The following is a 19,681-nucleotide window of genomic DNA, read 5'->3' on the forward strand; positions in this document are numbered from 1 at the left end:
TTCTTACAACAACTAGAAAGGCATAAATTCTGTTAAGAGTCCTAGGTTTAGGGAAAGTTCTTGATGTATAATGCCCGCTATATCATTTGTCTGTGCGTATATTCCTTTCTGAGCCATTACGCGACGGCCAACAATAATGTGCTCAATGGATTCGTTGGTATCTCCACATAATCGGCACCGGTCAACAACGTCTGGATGTAACCTGTGTTTGCGAGAATTTCCGTTTCTGGATAGAAATACCTTTTCTCAGCCAAATATTGGACGCCTCACTATCCACTTCATGTTGATCTAACATTTTTGGGTGCTCGCCATGGATAGCTTTCTCTCTCCATTGTTAGAATAATTACTCTATGGTTTCTGACCTGATATTCAAGGCCTCGTCTGAGGACAAATTAAAGGTCGTGTAGTCAAGATCAGCTTTACAGTAGGTGCTGTAAAGCGCAACATCTCGTTTGCTGTTGAAATAGTCTCGCAGCTGTATAACTGGTGACTTATACCGTTTTTTGACATCTTCAACGCCCCTGTCCTCATATATGTCATTGTAGAACTACTATTTCAATCGCTTAATTAATCTGGTTGCACGTGAGGACAGGGATGTCATAGTTGTTGATTGCCCTTTTTTTGTTTGCCAAATTAAGAAAACTCTTCATAACCAATCTATGCCTCGTAATGAATGCAGTCGTTAGGCTTTTCTTAACGATCGTATAATTAATACCCTTAGATTAGAAAATACCCAGATATTTATGAGTCGCCCGCAGGCATTGCCTTGACGTCATTTTTGAACTCGTTCTCTAACTTTGCGGTCCCTAACTCCCCTCTGGTTAAATGCACTGCTTTGTAATATCGATCACTTGTTGCAGTTAATAGCTGAACTAGGGTATAGCTTCAGGTTATCCATGTACAGAAGATGGATCACTTGATGACCATCCTCATTATCATGTATTCTGAACCAATGGGACATGCTGTTTAGTGTTTTGCTCAACGACTTCAACACTGAACAGAACCATAGTGCACTGAAGGACTCTCCTTGAAATGTACCCATCGTAATGCGTATTCATCTAGTTACCCTTGGTTGTGCGTGATCAAAATACTTGATTCTTGTATCCCAAAGCATTATCGCACAACTCAGAAAGTCAATGATGCGTGGGCAAATTCTATAAAACTTTAAAATTTCAAGCAAATAATCATGCGGCATGGAAGGAAACACCTGCTTGTAGTCAAAATATGCCGATTGCAAGTTCGTTCGATGTTGCGAGCTTTTGTCATGGTAACGGCGTCTGGTGTAGCATCCCGTTTTGTAGGTTACATATACGTAGTATCCTGGAGCATAAAGCGGGGCATCAGATGTGGGTGTTCAATGATATTCTGAAATCATATTGCCAACGCATGATGTACACTCGTCAGGTACTTGTGCCAAAAGTTGTGCATCATGTTCGGACCTGGAGCTTTCCAGTTAATTGCTCTCTTCAAGACCACCGAAACATCTAAAGCTGTGATGTTTGTCAGCTGCATTTTAGGGCAATTGCTTGCCCTAGCTTTCTGCGGTTTGAACCACACAGTGTTCAAATTGCATCTGTTCATTTTCCCTCAACACCCGGCCAGTAGTTAGTGATGCCTTCCAATTGAGGAACGTTGGTATCTCGCTGGTTATTTTGCTTTACACTCAGTTCACGGTAGAACCTTCTTTCATTTTTCTTAAAGGTTCGATTTTGTAGCCTTCGTACACTACTTTTCTTTTATCCACGCAGTCTGGCAGTAAAAACATGAAGTCTTTGCCGTTGAGAGTGCATAATCTCATCCAATATTGATGGTGTTAATGTCTCGATGTACCAAGGGCGCATTATTTTAGTAACGTGGTTTATCAGCCTTCTGGTACTATTTTCCGTTTTATATTGAGTTAATCGACCCAATTTGCAGCTTACTTTCTTGAAACCCATATCCATCCTGATCTTTTATGGTGGATCTTGTTCCCTTGTTAGAACAAAGACTGCATTTGTAGCCCTAGTATTGCGGCCCAACGTTCTAACGATTGCCACTGTTGCACAGTATACAAGAGTTTGCACCTCTAACGCAGTTTGTGTTACGTTCAATTCCGTAAGTACAACCTTGCTTTTGAGGTGTTCTACCAGTGCACGCAGATCATATGTGATGTTCATCTTGGGCAGAGAATGCCGTTGTTTCGATTCTACGTATCTAAACTCTAGTAAAGCATAACCAAAATTTTAACTTTGTTAAAATTTTAGAGATTTCTGAGATTGCTATTATTGAGATTAATATGAAGAAATATTAACTTTGTTAAAATTTCAGAGATAACTTTTTTTTAAAAATGTAATCCTTATCTTTGCATAAATAATTCGATTATATTTGTTGTTAAAGCAAAAACAAACCAAAAAATTAATATGGTTATGATTACAGTGGCACGCTGAAAATTTTTAATTTTTGTCACCCTGTTCTACCTTTTCAAATAATTTCAAACTTGGACATATTATTCAAAACCATTGAAAGTATTTTAAGACCGAAACTGCTAGACGTATCTTAAAAGATTTCCACAAAGGAATGTGAAAATTTGTTTGACACCTTTTCTTCTGAAAAAATTTTATAATTTTTCAAAAATATCCCGTTATCAAAACCCATAACATATTTCCCCTCCTAAAATTGGTCTAGCCTTTCTCGAGGAGTTTTTTTTCTCACTCCCATGACGAATGCTGAAATTTTTCCCAGATTTTATCTTTTGGGAAACTTAATCATACATCAGTACAAACTCACAGTAAAAATCCCGGACAGATTCGGGAGGGGGCAACTTTTAAATGCTTGTTCTGCTATGCACTTTGTGTGGAATAATAATAATAATAATAAAATAATATAAATGAGTCTAGGTGGCTCAGTTGGTTAGACACTCGGACTTCACCTCAGAGGTCTGGGGTTCGATCCCTGAGCCGGTGCCTCTAGAAATTTTTCAATGTACCTTTACCGAGGTTCTGGTTGTTCGGAACCCACCTTAAGCTGTAGGTCCCCCCATCGTGTACTTGACTGCAACCCAGTCCGTCAATGATGGGGTAAAAACCAGGCTTTGTCCAATATGTCTGGGCAGACTGCTCTCATCAGATCACTTGATTGCATTATAAAAATGCGTCCGTGACTGATAATATATACCGGGACAGTACTGCGGTAGTACTGCTACGGACAGGGTTTCCCAGGCCAGGCAGACATATAACGAAGAAAAAGGGGTCGAATTAGAACACTAAACCCCGTAAATAATAATGAAGAGTATTTCAAAAATGTTGAAACGCTTGTCGCTTTCCGAAGATCGTCGGGCGCCCCTTGAGCCGCATTTGAGGCCACATCGTGTGGTACGGTGGTGATGGTGGTGAGCTGCGAGATGGTCAGACAGATCTCACTAATCAAACAGCTGGCCAGCAAGAACATATGCGATAAACGGTCATTAGTGGAACATCAACTGTGCCGTCTGAGGATGCTTTGACTAACGTTAACTATTTGCAGCTAATCACTTCGACAGAAATAATGTAGGAGAGCATCAAGTGGGTGAGGGACATTAGGACTTATTTACACATCACAGAAAACCGAGTAATGGAGATTTCACAACAGGTTGATTTGGCGTGGAAAAACGACGGAAATGAAAATCAGTTAGAGGAAGATGCGTCACACGGTCAAACAGAGGCAATTAATGTTCATCCTCAACCTGTTGATGGTCCAACACCACCTCATGATCCAGAGGTGGATGGCCGTATACAACCAGTGGCAGAAGCAGAGGTTCAGCGCTCAAAAATGCGGCTGCAATGGAAATACCATATGAATAGAGATGTTATGCGCCTTTATTTTTTGGTATAGAAATGTGAGCAAAGTTTGAAGAGAGAACATCATAGTCTCTTCTTACTTAAATACCCAGAGCGAGCCACAAAAATAAATGAGCAGAATCTGGCAGATCACAAACGCTCAATATGTGTAAACAGATTGCTTTCGGCTCTTGAAATAGCGGATGTGGATGGACAACGAATATTTGATTGAAGCTGAGGGCATAGGTGCTAGGGATAATGAACATCATGTACCGGATCCACTAGAACCACATCCGGATATTAATAACGATGATCTGCATTGCGAAATCCCAGAAAAACTATAGCAACTTGAAAGGAATTTTGGTTCTGGTTTACTAGAGTTCAGATATGTAGAACCGACACAACCGCATTCTCTGCCCAAGATGAACATCACAAATGATCTGCGTGCACTGATAGAACACATTAACAGCAAGGTTTTAACTACGGATTTGAACGTAACACAAACTGCGTTAGAGGTGCAAACTCTTGTATGCTGTATGCTCATGTGAAATAAATTTTAAATCAAATTCTGTGATATCACATAATTAAGGGCTCATTTAATGCTCTCCAAAACCACGAAAAATTATTTTCCAAAAGCCACCCCTAATGCCGAAAAACCGCCCTTAATATAAATTATGCACACATTATAAATCTGATCATACTATAATTAAGGGTTCATTTAATGCCCCATTGCCAAATTTAATGCTCCAATATTTTAAAAAACCGGGGGTTGCGCTAGCTTAATCTTAACCTAACGGAACCCCATGTGAAATAAACGTTTAATCGAGTTCTATCGTATCACATAATTGAAGGCTCATTTAATGCTCTCCAAAACCACCAAAAATTATTTTCTAAAAGCCACCCCTAATACTGGAAAACCACCCTTAATATAAATTATGCGCAAATTATAAATCTGATCATACAATAATTAAGGGCTCATTTAATTCTCATTTAATGCCCCATTGCCAAATTTAATGCTCCACTATTATTTTTAAAAACCGGGGGTTACGCTAGCTTAACCTTAAGTTGGCGGAACCCCATGCGAAATAAATGCTGAATCGAGTTCAATTCCTATCAAATAATTAAGGGCTCATTTAGTGCTCTCCAAAACCACTAAAAATTATTTTCCAAAAGCCACGCCTAATACTGAAAAAGTACCCTTAATATAAATTATGCACAAATTGTAAATCTGACAATACCACAATTAAGGGCTTAATATAAATTATTCACAAATTGTAAATCTGTCCATATCACATTTGAGGGCTCATTAAAGGTTAATTTTATACCTTTCAATCAATTATAATTTTCTGCTTTTAAAAAAAAGGATCATGGTGGCTAAACGCTAAGGCGATACGCGAAAATAAGGCAAGTATTGACTCTTAACTTTTTTAATACCGCATATTGACTAAATTTCATTTATAGAGATCAATCATTTTCACCGAAAATCCTTACAGATTTTAATGATATCAACGTCTCTTACTATTTCGAATTTGGAGAATAATTAAGCACTCACTTATTATTAACAAGCAGGTGTTACGCTGGCTTCACGGTGAGCTGACGTAACCCCCGGTTTGAAAAAAAATAGTGAAGCATTAAATTTGGCTATGGGGCATTAATTGAGAATTAAATGAGTCCTTAATTATAGTATATTCAGATTTACAATTTATACATAATTTATATTAAGGGTGGCTTTTGAGTATTAGGGGTGGGTTTTGGACAATAATTTTTCGTGGTTTTGGAGAGCATTAAATGTGCCTTTAATTATGTGATAAGATAGAACTCGATTCACCGTTTATTTCCCATGGGATTCCGTGAACTTAACATTAAGCTAGCGTAACCTCCGGTTTAAAAAAATCGTGGAGCATTAAATTTGGCAATGGAGAATTAAATGAGCACTTAATTCTAGTACGATGAGATTTACAATTTGTGCATAATTTATATTAAGGGCGGTTTTTCCGTATTAGGGTTGACTGTTGGAAAATAATTTTTGGTGGTTTTGGAGAGCATTAAATGAGCCTTCAATTATGTGATACGATAGAACTCGATTCAACGCTTATTTCACACTGGGTTCCGTCAGCTTTGCATTGAGATAACGTAACCCCGGGATAAAAAAAAATGGAGCATTAAATTTGGCAATGTGACATTAAATAAGTATTAAATGAGCCCTTCATTATGCGATAAGGCAGAACTCAAATTAGCATTTTTTTCACATGGGGTGCCGCCAGCTTAACGTTAAGCTAGCGTAACCCCTGGTCTTAGCAAAAATAGTGGAGCATTAAATTTAGCAATGGGGCATTAAATGGGCATTAAATGAGCCCTTAATTATGTGATATGACAGATCTCGATTTAACATTTATTTCACATTGGGTTCCGCCAGCTTAACGTTAAGCTAGCGTAACCCCTGTTTTTTAAAATACTGCAGCATTAAATTTGGCAATAGGATATTAAATTAGCATTAAATGAGATCTTAATTATAAGGTAGGTTTTAACTCGATTCGAAGATGTGGTTACGTTATCTTATCATACCTCTAAAAATTTGCTTGTTTCTCTTCCTTAATTTCTAAAATAAAAAATAAAAATAATCAATACAAGATCATTAAAATTATTTATTATTATTATATAATTACAATTAAAATGTTACTAATTTATCCAAATATTATTTTTAAAAACAGAGATTGGTTTAGTCAATAAAAAACTACTATCGACGAGAAAATTCGAGTCCTCTGGCTTTGACGTTGAATACGTATGTGAAGAAAAAATGGTAGGTTAATGAAAGAAGTATCATTTTAAAGGTGCAAATGTTGTGCGTTAATGAGCTGAAAAGTAATATTCCAAAAAATTATTCGTAGCTTACAGATCTGAAAATACGATGAAAAGTGAGGAAATTTGATAGCTTTTAAAGACAGTGAAATTTGAAGCATAGTTTTTTATTGAAAAAAGGATGGGAAAAATCTGAAAAAATTCATGGTGATACATTAAACATTTCTGAACAGATTGCCGTCGAAAAATTTGCGAAATATAAATAATTGTTCGTTTTTTGTGAATAAATAGGCGACTGCAGTATCTTCAGTTCTAATGAAGTTAATGTAGTGATTTAAATTGGAGGTAGTTAGTTGAACTACCTGTAATAATTTACAATTTGAAGGAAGTATGTGCTTCTTGTTGTCTTCGTACAAATTACGATATTTGAAGTCAGTTTTTTTATATAAGAAAGCAAGTGCGAGAGCCCAGCCTGGTGCCGTTTTTTCGGGGCATCGTCCTCGGTTTTCCTGAGCCCGACCTACCCAATTTGTGCCTCCGAGCCTCACTCTGGCCTTTAAACCCTTTCCCTGTATTCAGGAAAACCGAGGCCAATCCCCTGAAAAAACGGCACCACGCTGGGTTCTCGCAACTTGCTTTCCTATACAAAAAACTGACTTCAAATATCGCAATTTGTATGAAGACAACAAGAAGCACATACTTCCTGCGAATTATAAATTATTACAGACAGTTCAACTAACTACCTCCAATTTAAATGACTTCATTATCTTCATTAGAACTGAAGATAGTGCGCTCGCATATTTAATCACAAAAAACGAACAATTATTTATATTTTGCAAATTTTTCGACGGCAATCTGTTCAGAAATATTTAATGTACCACCATTAATTTTTCAGATTTTTCCTATTACTTTTTCTATAGAAAATTATGCTTCAAAGTTAACTGTTTTTAAAAGCTATCAAATTTCCTTACTTTTCATCACATTTTCAAATCTGTAAGCCACAAATAATTTTTTGGAATATTACTTTTCGGCTCATTAATGTACAACATTTGCACCTTTAAAACAAGACCTTTTTCATTAACCTACCATTTCTTCTTCACATACTTATTCAACGTCAAAGCCAGAGGACTCGATTTTTCTCGCGATAGTAGACAGATGTTTCGTCAAGTGAACAGTAATATATTTTTGGAAATTGGAATAAAAAGTACACAAAGTAACAAGAAAAATTTAAACCCTTAGGGAACACATTAGAAGCTTCCATTTCATTCCATTCCAACTAAAATTAAGTTACAAGTTACTGCAAAAATCTTAACTAAGCTACGTTACAAGTTACTTTAAAAAAAGTAACGAAGTTACCCTGAAATTTGCAAATAACGTAAGTTTTTAGTAACCTAGTTACTTGTAACAATATAACCAAGATTTTGATCGAAAATGGTTTTTTATCTCTGTCCAAAACTGATTTTAAAAACTCATCCAAATTTAATCTTAAAATTCAGGGTCGATTTCCTATGAATTGACTAAATTTTTTACACAAGACTTTATTTATCTATATTCAGATACTTTTGTTTCACCTTAAAATAGGGATTTTGATTTTAAAGCTTGCTTTTTCGCTGCCCTTAAAAATTGCTATTAGTTATCTACTTCTGTACTGCTACCCTCCACTTAAAAATTTTCTCTTCCAGTGAAAATGATATTATATTTCTATGTAAAGAATATCATGTTTTTAAATCTTAATCAATCATTAAGCCTATTTACACTACAGTAACTTATTTTTGGATAGTAGAAACTGCTACGCTCAGACGCAATTTAGAAACATTCTGTTGATAACCAACGTTACTGATTGATTGTCGTGCAATAGATTATGGGCAAAGATTTTATGTAATATGTTGTAAAATTTCAAATCATTTCTGTAGTATCTGCAAAACATTACTGCATTATAGTATGTGTAACGTTACTCCTTTTCGCTTTTTGTTTTACAATAATAATTCTACACGTGGACTTATTTCTTAATTATCTGTTTATCAATTTGTACTGTTTTGTAGATATTAATAACAAAAATGTAACTCGTCGATAGATTCACTTTACTCTAATCAGGAAATTGGTTCCGCGAGTACACGTTGGCACCAATCTTGGCAGCGATAAACTTGGAGGGAAAGATTTTACTTCAAACTAGAATGGTCCAGTATTAGCAATTGCATTTATTATTCTAGTTATCATTTCAAGCAAAGCAGAGTTGTTGATCAGTACATTTAAAATTGGTGTGGATTCCTAAAAGCGAAAAAAAAACTCCTTTTCTTCAAGAATTTCAACATTACTTTTCTTCCTAATTTTATTTTTTAAACTGCGATACAATAATGCAAGATGGGTACTGACCTAGAAAACTGAGAATTAGCCTGGATTTTGAGTACCAGTAAACAGCCGTGAAATAGCCAGGACTTTTTTTTAAACTGGGAATTTTTCAAATTTGTTTTTACTGCATTAAAATGTTGAAGATCATTTTATGTTTAAGATTTTAATGTTTATTTTTCGTTTAAAAATGATTGTTCATATACAATATACATTTATCACAGTCCTTTTCCTATTCTACTGCATTACGTCTTTTTTCAAATCTTTCTTTCCCTACTTTTCTCTTTAAATCTAGGAGACTTAAAAATACAATATTTCGAATTATGCGGTATATTCACTGAAATCAGTAGAATAAGCTACCAGATTATTCTACTTATGCTATGTTGAATGTTCTAAATTAAAATGAATCAATTAAGAATGTGCAAATGCTTATTTGACCAATTTCAAGCTTGTTGAAAAGTATATTTTCCAATTTACATTCAGACCCCAAAAATAGGCGTGTTTTTCGGAATTTTTTTGGGGATGAAGAATATAACGAATCTTTCCAAAACTTTTATGTTTTATTGAGGCACTTTTGAACTAACAAATAAATTTTTTTCAGCCATAAATAAGCATTAATTTTTTTATTTTAAGGGCAGATGTCATACATGTTCAGCTGGGAGATGCAAAACTTCCCGCATTCTAGCTTCTCACAGATTCGTCTGAAACGAAAAACCCAAAAAGTTTATTGAATTTTATACTTATGGCTTCTATGTGAACCTAAAAAATTAAGAAATGATCATTTTGGACAAAATGGCATCCGTTTTAAAGAAAGTTTGATTTCACACAATAATTTGCATGAAATTGTTTAAAAAATAATTATTAAAAATTTGTTTTCCAGTTCAGAGAAGTCCGCACAGAAGAGAATCATTTCAGCTATATGTGTATGCAAGGAGAATTCAATCGGTCGATTAGATTTTGAGTTATCTTGCGGGCAGTTTTGAAAAATATGAATCCAAGAAAAACGCGTTTAAGAATTTATATTTAGAAAAAAAGGCAGCATCGGTAGGCCAGCGCCTACTTCTTTAGGGATTAAAGAATGCAGCTACGGCTCTGAAAGTTTCACAGCATGTTTTTGGGACGACTAGCTTCCATTTAAGCAAAAAAAAATCGATTTTTTGAAGCCGTTACATGGGTCGCCCCTCCCCCCTTAATTATCTTTCTATCAATTTTTTAATCTAAATTCGACCATTTTATTAAACTGTCAATGTATAATGGGAATGGTTAAACTGCGATACGCCACCTAATGATGTATCTGCCCAATTATGAAAACAGGTGTGCTTTTCTCTCATAAGGAGACCAAAAGCAGAATCTTTCGCTCTGTTTTTGGCTGCAACGCCACAGCGCGTAAAAATCCTGAATCGAGTTTTTATCACTTTCCGAAAGCCGGTATGATATTTAAATATACAAACAAGCTTTGAGAAATTAAAGTAGTCGACAGGAGAAGTATTTGAGAAATAGTTTTGAGAATTATTTTGTTTGTATAATGCTATGCTAATAATACAGGGTGTCCGAGACTCAAGTGTCCGGACTTATGAAGCTGTATAAAAATAAATAGAGAATGTTCCTTTTTCAAAAAGCAACCAATCAGGAGCGGGAATCTAACGCAGTGTTATTGAAGATAGCACCGAGGTGTTGTTAGAAGCACGAGAACAGTGGTAATACAGATGACCTCCTATATAGGATCGACTGATTTGATCTTTCCAAGAAGTGCTGGCCTGTTTCACAGCCGTGTAGCCGTGTCAACAATGGGTCGCCACCAGTTTACAATAGTCTATTTACGTTTCCACAGACTGATTTAGTTTCAAGGCCAGTGCCAGGCAACTCCAGAAACTGTATTTATATAAGCGTTTTTGTATATCACGGCGTTGGACTGCCGCTTACGCACACACGACTGTTTATACCGCGCTCCTGATAAATCCACCTCAAATTTTTTATAACTCAAAAACTATACCTGCACCTGATTTTTGAAAAAGGAATTTTTAATTTATTTTTAAAAATGTTTATACGGATTTGATGAAAGGATTTTAATTAGTTTTAAAATCCTGCTTTCATTAAATATGGTACGATAGGGTTCGTGAGTAATTAACGCTGTTTACATCAAAAAGTCAGTTTATTTTACCCTTAGTCACTGACTAAAGATACCTAGAAAGTCACATACACTAATTGGAACACTTAATAATTTACGACACAAAATGTCATAATTCAAATTAGAATGTAGAAACCGATATTTGGTAGAACGGTTGTAGAACGGTACTGAGACTCCCCTCGTCCGACCTAAGTTTACTTGTTTAGTAGACGATCAGGTGGAAGAAGAGACGCAGGGCCGTACACCAGCTCAATAAGTTAGGTAATAGGCGACGTTTGTAATGCAGTTAATAACTTAACAATAATAAAACAATAAATTAAAAAAATTATATAAAACTATATAATAATAAAACAAATCGATTCTCCGCTGATCTGGCCCTGTGTAGAATCCTAGGTGCGAAATTCGGTCGGATGCCAGACCTTGACCTTCGGCCCAAAGTCGGCACTGCCATGGTAACCGATCTACGGTAAGCAGATTTGGGCCGACTAAGATGTTTTCAAGCTGCCGTGGTCGTACCGACGTTAGGAAAACGGACGTCGGCGGCGAGCGAAAAGCCGACCGTCGGCTCAATTCTGGCCCAACTATGGTATGACATTCGGATAAATTGTGGCAAATTGTTCGGTACGAATGCAATAACGCGATCGGTCCGACTCTGGATACAGCAGTCGGATAGTCAGGAGTCACCTTGATGCACTCGATGGTTGCTCAAACTTTGGCCCGATTATGGGCGGACCATCGGATAAACTCTGGTTAATTCTTAGAAAAAGAACGTGAAAGTGCAGTCGGCCCGAATGTGGCCAAGAGTTGGCCCGTCCGTCGTCACATGTGTCCATACATTGGGTGCATATAACCTACTTTATTTCGATAGATCTGCTTTCGACTACAGTTGATCTACCATTAAAAATTCTTAACCAAGAATAGGAACGTTTGAGGGTAAATATTTATTATTTATATATCTTTTAAATTATCAACTTTAGTTTCAAATCAACAAAAATGAAAAAACTTTTAAATTTGTGACACAATATCATAATTAAAAATGTCGAAATGAAACATTAAGAATTATTTATTGAATACTCGCAAATATTCAAAATGTATCTATTTTAATATATAGTAAAGTCAATTTTGAATCCTGCAAAATTTAAAAATTCCAAAAAAGCATCGAACACAGAATATGTTCAAAGTATAGCTTCCCAATTTGTCAAGTCTCTTTCTAAATTAATCTGTAAAGAAAATACAGCAATTTGCTTGAAAAAAGTATGTGGAAACTAGGCATTCAAAATTTAATTACTTTAAATTTCCTATCAAATAATATATTTAAGTGAAGAACCTATACACTTTAAAATTATAATCATAGTAACGTTGAATCAATCCTCGATCTACAGTCTGTGTCGAAAGAATCTTCGGTCCGCGTGTTCCTCAGTCAGCTACAGAAACACATTCGAGCGCTTCGTGCGTTAGGCGAATCGGTTGAAAGTTGGGATACGTTATTGATTATCATCGTAAAATATAATCTCTTATATCAACCTCGCGAAAAATGGGATGATTTAACAAGTGAATCCACGGTCCCCACAATGAACAAATTCTTGGAATTTTTGCAACGTCGAGCGCAATTCGACGAAATAAAATTCACGGAATCACCATTCAGGTCACAGTCGAAATTAGAACCAAAGTCAGATGTAAGATACGATGATAAGCGCGCGCATCAGAGTAATAAAAACTCGCATCCGAAACATGTATGTCTCGCAAATTGTAGCAAGCTCCGTTGCTATCACTGTCAATGTAAGCACAGTTATTATTTGTGCGAAAGTTCCCTAAAACTATCTCCTAAAGAGCGTATTGACTTTGCTAAAAAATCGTCTCTTTGCTTTAATTGTCTTCACCCCAATCATCAGCTCAGCGATTGTCGTGGTGGAGCGTGCAGAAAATGTGGAAAGCGCCACAATTCACTGCTGCATACCGACTCTCAAAAGATTGAGAATTCCGACAATATTAACTGCAAGTCTTCGATTCAGAATATGCACGTTCGGACAGCGTCGCATGATCTGCTATCCACCGCCCTCGTCGATATTTTGACATGTCAAGGCAAACCTCATACGTGCAGGGTGGTGCTGGATAACGGATCTCAACTGAATTTTTTGTCTGAAAAAATGGCACGTCTCCTAAAACTAGCGAGCAGAACTTAGCACATCTCAGTAAACGGATTAAATTCTATGTCAACGGGTATAAAAGCTTCCGCGACCGCGCGTATACGATCACGCTTCAACCGGTTCGAGAAAAGAGTTACATTCTTACTCGTACCGGCAGTTTCAAATCTTCTACCTGCGATTTGCATTGATCGAAAGTCACTTCAACTTCCAGCTAATATAAGACTAGCGGACCCTGAATTTCATAGACCGTCAGAAATCATGCTTTACTAGACGTTAAACTATTCTATAAACTACTGTGCGCAGGTCAAATCAAAATAAAGGGTCACGAAGCCGTTTTACAGAAACGCATTTAGGTTGGATAGTTGTTGGTGAAATCAATCTCAATTGCGCAAAATTCCATCAGATTACGTGTAATTATTTGAAAACGGGAAATCTGTCTGAATCTGATGAGCTTACACGATTCTGGGATATTAAGCAAGTGCCTGTTCAGAAACGCTTATCTCAGGAAGAGCAGGCCTGTGAAGAGCACCGGTCGCTACACTGTTAATTTACCGTTTAACGAAAATAAATGTAAAATTGGTGATTCTTATAAAATGGCTACTCTAAATTCATTCGGGAATATATACAGCTTAATCGCATGTCTGAGTCTCGTGACAATGATCGTACTGAATCAGGCTTCTTCTTGCCTCATCATGCAGTCATAAAAAATGACAGTTTAACCACGAAATCTCGAGTAGTTTTTGATAGATCTGCGAAAACTTCCAGGGGTGCCTCTCTAAATTACGCATTAATGGTTGGGGCGACAATTCAAGACAACCTTTTCTCAATTATACATGTTTTCGGTCTTTTCCCTATGCATTGACAGCCGACATTGAGAAAGTGAACCAACAAATCAGCGGATCTTCCGAAGATTCTATTTACCAAAAAATTCTCAGGCGAGAAAATCCGACTGAACCAATAAAAATTTATAAATTAAAAACCGTCACTTACGGTACAGCTTCCGCGCCGTTTCTCGCTACAAGGGTGCTTGCACAGCTTGCCCAGGAGGAATATCATGCTTATCCTCTCGCTGACACTGTTCTAGCTCGCGATTTTTATTCTGACGATCTTGCGTCAGGGGATGCCACCTTTAAAGAACCCTCCGTTCTGCGCGACGATATAATTCACCTGGTTAAGAAAGGCGGTTTTACCCTGCGTAAATGGGCATCCAACGATCCCACATTAACTCGCGACTTGTCAGAAATGTCTGAAACTGAACTAATGTCCCTTGATTCGATCGACACAATTAAAACGTTAGGCATCAATTGGAAATTAGGCGAAGATAAATTTATCTATAAAATAGCAAAGAATACTGATACTTCAAAGTTTCAAGCAACTAAGCGTACGGTACTCGCAGAAATTTCCCGTTTATTTGATCCATTAGGCTTATTAGGTCCCATAATTATATATGCAAAAATGATAATCCAAACTCTCTGGAAATTAAAACTAACGTGGGATGAGACCATCCCACTAGAAGCGCAGTATTTATGGCTCGAATTTAAAGGTCAATTACCTTTATTCTTAAAGTAGGGGGCAGGCTGACCCATTCCAACCTATCTTATAATGAAAAGCATCCAATTTTGTTAGTCCGTAATCATTCCATTACACGAATGATTATTATGGATGCTCTTCTCGTCTTAAAACGTGCGGGAACCCAATCTACTTTATATACTTTATATATGGTATGTATTTAGTTCGGGAAAAATATTGGCCTATTGATGGTCGCAACACCACGCGTAGAATTATTTATAATTGCGTCCAGTGTTTTAAAGCGAAACCTCGCGGTGCTGGCTATCAAATGGGAAACCTTACCGCGAATCGTTTAGAGTATTCGCGACCTTTTTTGAATGTCAGAGTGGATTTTTTTGGCCCTCTGTACATTAAAGAAAGACGATACTGATATATAAAAAAGGTCAAGTCATATGTTGCAGTATTTATATGTTATCGGCTGTCTGAAACGATTTATTTCACGCCGCGGTAACGTTAACACCATCACGCCTAATAATGGTAACAACTTTGTTGGTGCTAATCGTGAGTTGAAGGAACTCTACGATATTGGGTTATCAGGTTCTCATAGTGAAGCAGTTCAAAATTATTTACAGAAAAGGCGAATAAAGTGAAATTTCATTCCTCCGTTATCACCGCACTTCGTTGGTCTATGGGAGGCAGCAGTAAAGTCCTTTAAATATCACTTTGCGCGTACAGTCGGTAACTCAGTTTTAACATACGAACAGCTAGAAACGTACGTTGTTGAAGATTAACGAGTTTTCCACAGGAGGATCTTCGCGAAGTTAAACCGGCCAAATTATCTCTCTGGCAACACGCTCAACAGATGAGGCAACACTTCAGGTGCCGTTGGCACAAAGAATACTTGAATGAACTCAATATTCGCCATCAGTGGAATTCAACATCGTCCAACATCAAGGTTGGCTCTTTAGAAATCCTTAAGGAAGATAATCTTGTAGATACTTCACCTATGTTATGGCCTATGTGCCGTGTCATCGATGTTCATCCGGGACCTGATGGCGTTGTAAAAGTAGTCATAGTAAAGACTGCAAATGGTATCTATAAGCGCTGTGTAAGAAAACTTTGTCGACTTCCACTAGAAGTAACTGAACCTAACAGAGTTTAAATTAATCATATGTTTATTTATTGATGCTGTTTATCATATGTTTTACATTACCGTATTGTCTTTTAAACTACATTAGTTCAAATGGGCCGGCATATTACGTCGTAACATTAGATCTTTTTTATCTTTCTTTTTGCCGATTTCTGAAATAGGTAATTTATAAACCCTCGTAGAAATTTATGTTTGCCAAACTGATTCATTGTCGAACGCACATTTTAGCAATATAACCATTTTCATTCTGAATCTGCCTGCCGGCTTAAAATTCTTGCTACGTTCATATTGTCCCCAAATTGTATTTACAGCTAAAGCCTATATACCGAGCCGCCTAACCTCCCTAAACTCTTAATTGCCGATCCTATCATAAACTGATCCGCCGCATCGCCTTTAAGAAATTTGTAAAACTCTGGTCTGCAGATGTTCCTCACTTTCAAATTTCTAGTTCACAAATTTGGTGTGTCCAAATCTCCTACCTCCAACTTCCTCAGCCGAACATCCATTCTTCAAATTTGTACTTCGGCAATGCCGTGAACAGATGAATCTTTGTATACTCTTGTCTGCTAATTTCAAATTTCGTCCCCCATTTTGGTTTATATAAACTATCGTTAAGTTACTTAAAATGTGTGTTTTCACTGAACTTAACCAATTGAACACTTTTGTATTATTTCTTTTGCATGTTTTGCCTCGTCCACAAAACAGTGTTTGCAGTAGCTTAAAAAGAAGTTGGTTCAAGATTGCTGTAAAACGAGTTTTAATGATTTTACAGAAAATTCACTTTAAAGAATAATTTAGGGCTTATTTAGGGCTCTTGGAGTATGATTATGAAAATTTAAAAAAAACTGTTTAAACAAGTGTTTTTGAAAGTGAAAGTTTATCAAATTTACAACAACAAAAAATTATTTTCGTTTCTTTTGCATAATTTCAAGCTCTTTTAAGTTTCCGGAAATAGCATCGACCGAAGGTCACGCGATATTTTCTTTGTCCTTTTTTGTTTATTATATATGGTGTTGTGCCACCTTAATATTATAAAAAAGACATGAAGAAAACCGTAAAACCCATGTTTACTCGTCGCATAATTTCGGGCTCATGGAGGACTAATTTTAGCCCGTAGTACCAAATTTTGTGCACTATTATTTATGTAAAAAATAGTGTTTGTAATAGCCTAACGTCAAGCTGACCGAACATTGATGTAAAACGTACTAAAAATTTGTACTAAGTTTGTAATAAAGAATTGTACTACATTTATATAGAATATACATCCAGAGTATGGCCTAGGGTTTTCAAAATTCATACGTATAAAAATTCTACACTAGATTTTTGGTGATTGATATACCCTAATCTGTTTCTTTTCTGAAAAAAGTCCTATTTTCTTTTTTGAAATCGCTAGTAATATTTGTTATATTTGGTAATTATTTGAACAGTTATCATTCGTATTAAGAATTTATTTAACCTTGTGAATCTTGAGAAGTTGTTACTTTTTTTTTTAATAATAGCGCACTTGAAATCAATTTTTGTGTAAAAAAAATGGTTTAAACAGTTTTTAAACTTCAAATAACATATTCCAGGAGCCCTAAATAAATCTTAACAATGGATAAGAAAATTAATTAACTAAATTCATTTCTAACAAAATTATTTAAACAAAAATTGCTTAGCAATTTTTTTTTTCATTTTTTATTATCATATTCCTAGAGCTCTAAATTATTCTTTAAGTGAATTTTTTGTTAAATCATTTTAATCACGATTTACAGCAATCTTGAACCAACTTATTGTTAAGCTATTGGAAACACTATTTTTTACAAAAAATACTAGAGCCCAAAATTTGGGACTACGGGCCCAAATTAGGCCTTAATGTGCCCTAAATTATGCGAGAGGTAATAATGGGTTTTATGATATTTAAACAATAATTGTTTAAACCATTTTTTTTCATATTTCATTATCATATTCACTTAAATAGCACGAGAATTCTGGATCAATCTGAAAAATCTCTATCCCTTCCACACACTACTCCTTTCCCCTGCCGAGTGAGTCACGCTTACCCCGAAAGGGAAATGGCTTAATGGTGTAATAATAATATTCCTAGATCCCTAAATGAGCCGCAAATTATTTTAAAAGGTGAATTTTCCGTGAAATTATTTTTAGCACGTTTCATAGCAATGTTCGGCCAGCTTAACGTTAAGCTAGCGCAAACAGTATTTTTTACAAAAAATAAAAGAGCCCAACATTTGGGGTTACGGACCCACATTAGCCCTAAATGAGCCCTAAATTATGAAATAAGTTACATCTCTATAACTTGATAGTGTTGTGCCAGCTTAACATACCTGATATTTGCTAGCATCATATTTAAGCGAAACCCACCCTCATGCACAATAACAGAGCGGCCAGGCCAGACGATGCACGTACCGAGCGGTGCTGGCACAAAATGACTATTGCGAAGTTGCGCATAATATACTGTTGCAAAGCAAGTTTCAAATACAGTGAAACCCTTCAATAGCCCTCTCTTTTATGGCCCTTCTGAGAATTGACGCCGCGCCGCGGACGGGTATAAAAGGTGCTGCGGGGGGTGTACGGTGGTCACTCAAGCGTGGCCAAACAGGAGCGTTGTGATAAAGCACTCTACCCTAACGGCCTACCTGTGTAAATGCGTCACAACATTCCGACAGTCCACTCAAAGGGGGAGGCACATGTGAATTAGCACGAAAAGAACTCACGCAGAGCAGCAGTGGGGTTTCAATGCCTACTGAAGCCAACAGGACTAATCGGATTATTTCGTGCCATGATGATATAAGCTTGTCATTGGCAACAGCGCCATCTGACCCGCGAATATATATCACGAAGTTTTTAGAGCTACGTTCATAAAAAATAGCAGTGTATATCAATTCATTTTCATGAAAGATTGAATAAAGATCAAGCTACGGTTTAAAATTAATTATTTACTATCAGATTTCTTGTTAATATTTCATTGAAATTCAAGTTCCTTCTGAATAGTTCCCTAGCAGTAGGCTCTGTGACTCGACGAAGGAGAATTAGAAGTATTGGATAGACAGAAAGAGAAAGAGTAGAAAGGGAGGTCCGATGAAGTTCAGGCATCGGAGTCCCAATGTAGTATTTGGAACCTCAAACTGTCAAGTTTTGACGTGGTATTAGTGAAAACTGTGTTTTTTGTGAGTCTTATATTTATAAACGGAAGTTATTTTCTGTTAAATAACTTCCATGTATGATTTGTTGTGAAACTGCGCAATAGGCTTCTCCGCTTGAAGTGTTGATGTTCAGTGTTTTGTTGAAAAGAGTAATTTTTTTGATATTGCTATATTCGAATGTTAGCATCAAGTGAGCGATCTAGTATCTGGGCCGATTATTCAAGACAAAGCTCTCCTTTCAAACGAGATTCTCAGTGACCCACACATGTTTAAAGTAAATAAGAAGGTAACATTCATTTAAGGCGTATCAATCAAGGTTCTTCCTCATTTCCGTTGAATATTCAATTGACCCTAGTCTCCGTATTAGGAAAAATATTTTTTAAGATGCATTAAAATCCACAGGAATAGGTTTATACGCCCCTGACTGTTTACATCCGGAGCGGGCTGTAATGAGTTAGTTCCCAATCACCGTTATCTCCAAAATCGAGGCTATAGAAGAGTTTCACTGAAGTATACACTATTGCTAATTAATTTTTACCTTTTACGAGTAATTAGTAAATGTGTTAATGCATCAATTACCTCCAAAAAATACAGGTCTAAATTGAATGATATTGATTCTAATTAGGAAGCGTTTATAAAAACATGGCAATGAGTAGTGGGTGGTT

At 36.3% G+C, this 19,681-nt stretch overlaps 1 protein-coding gene across 1 annotated transcript in view; it reads left to right on the forward strand.

Annotated features, from left to right (window-relative positions):
- LOC117175598 overlaps nt 1–19,681 on the forward strand; it is a 250,587-nt gene that overhangs the window by 20,039 nt on the left and 210,867 nt on the right. The window lies entirely within an intron of this gene.

Source organism: Belonocnema kinseyi, chromosome 6 (assembly GCF_010883055.1).
Source record: "Belonocnema kinseyi isolate 2016_QV_RU_SX_M_011 chromosome 6, B_treatae_v1, whole genome shotgun sequence".
Classification (NCBI taxonomy): domain Eukaryota; kingdom Metazoa; phylum Arthropoda; class Insecta; order Hymenoptera; family Cynipidae; genus Belonocnema; species Belonocnema kinseyi.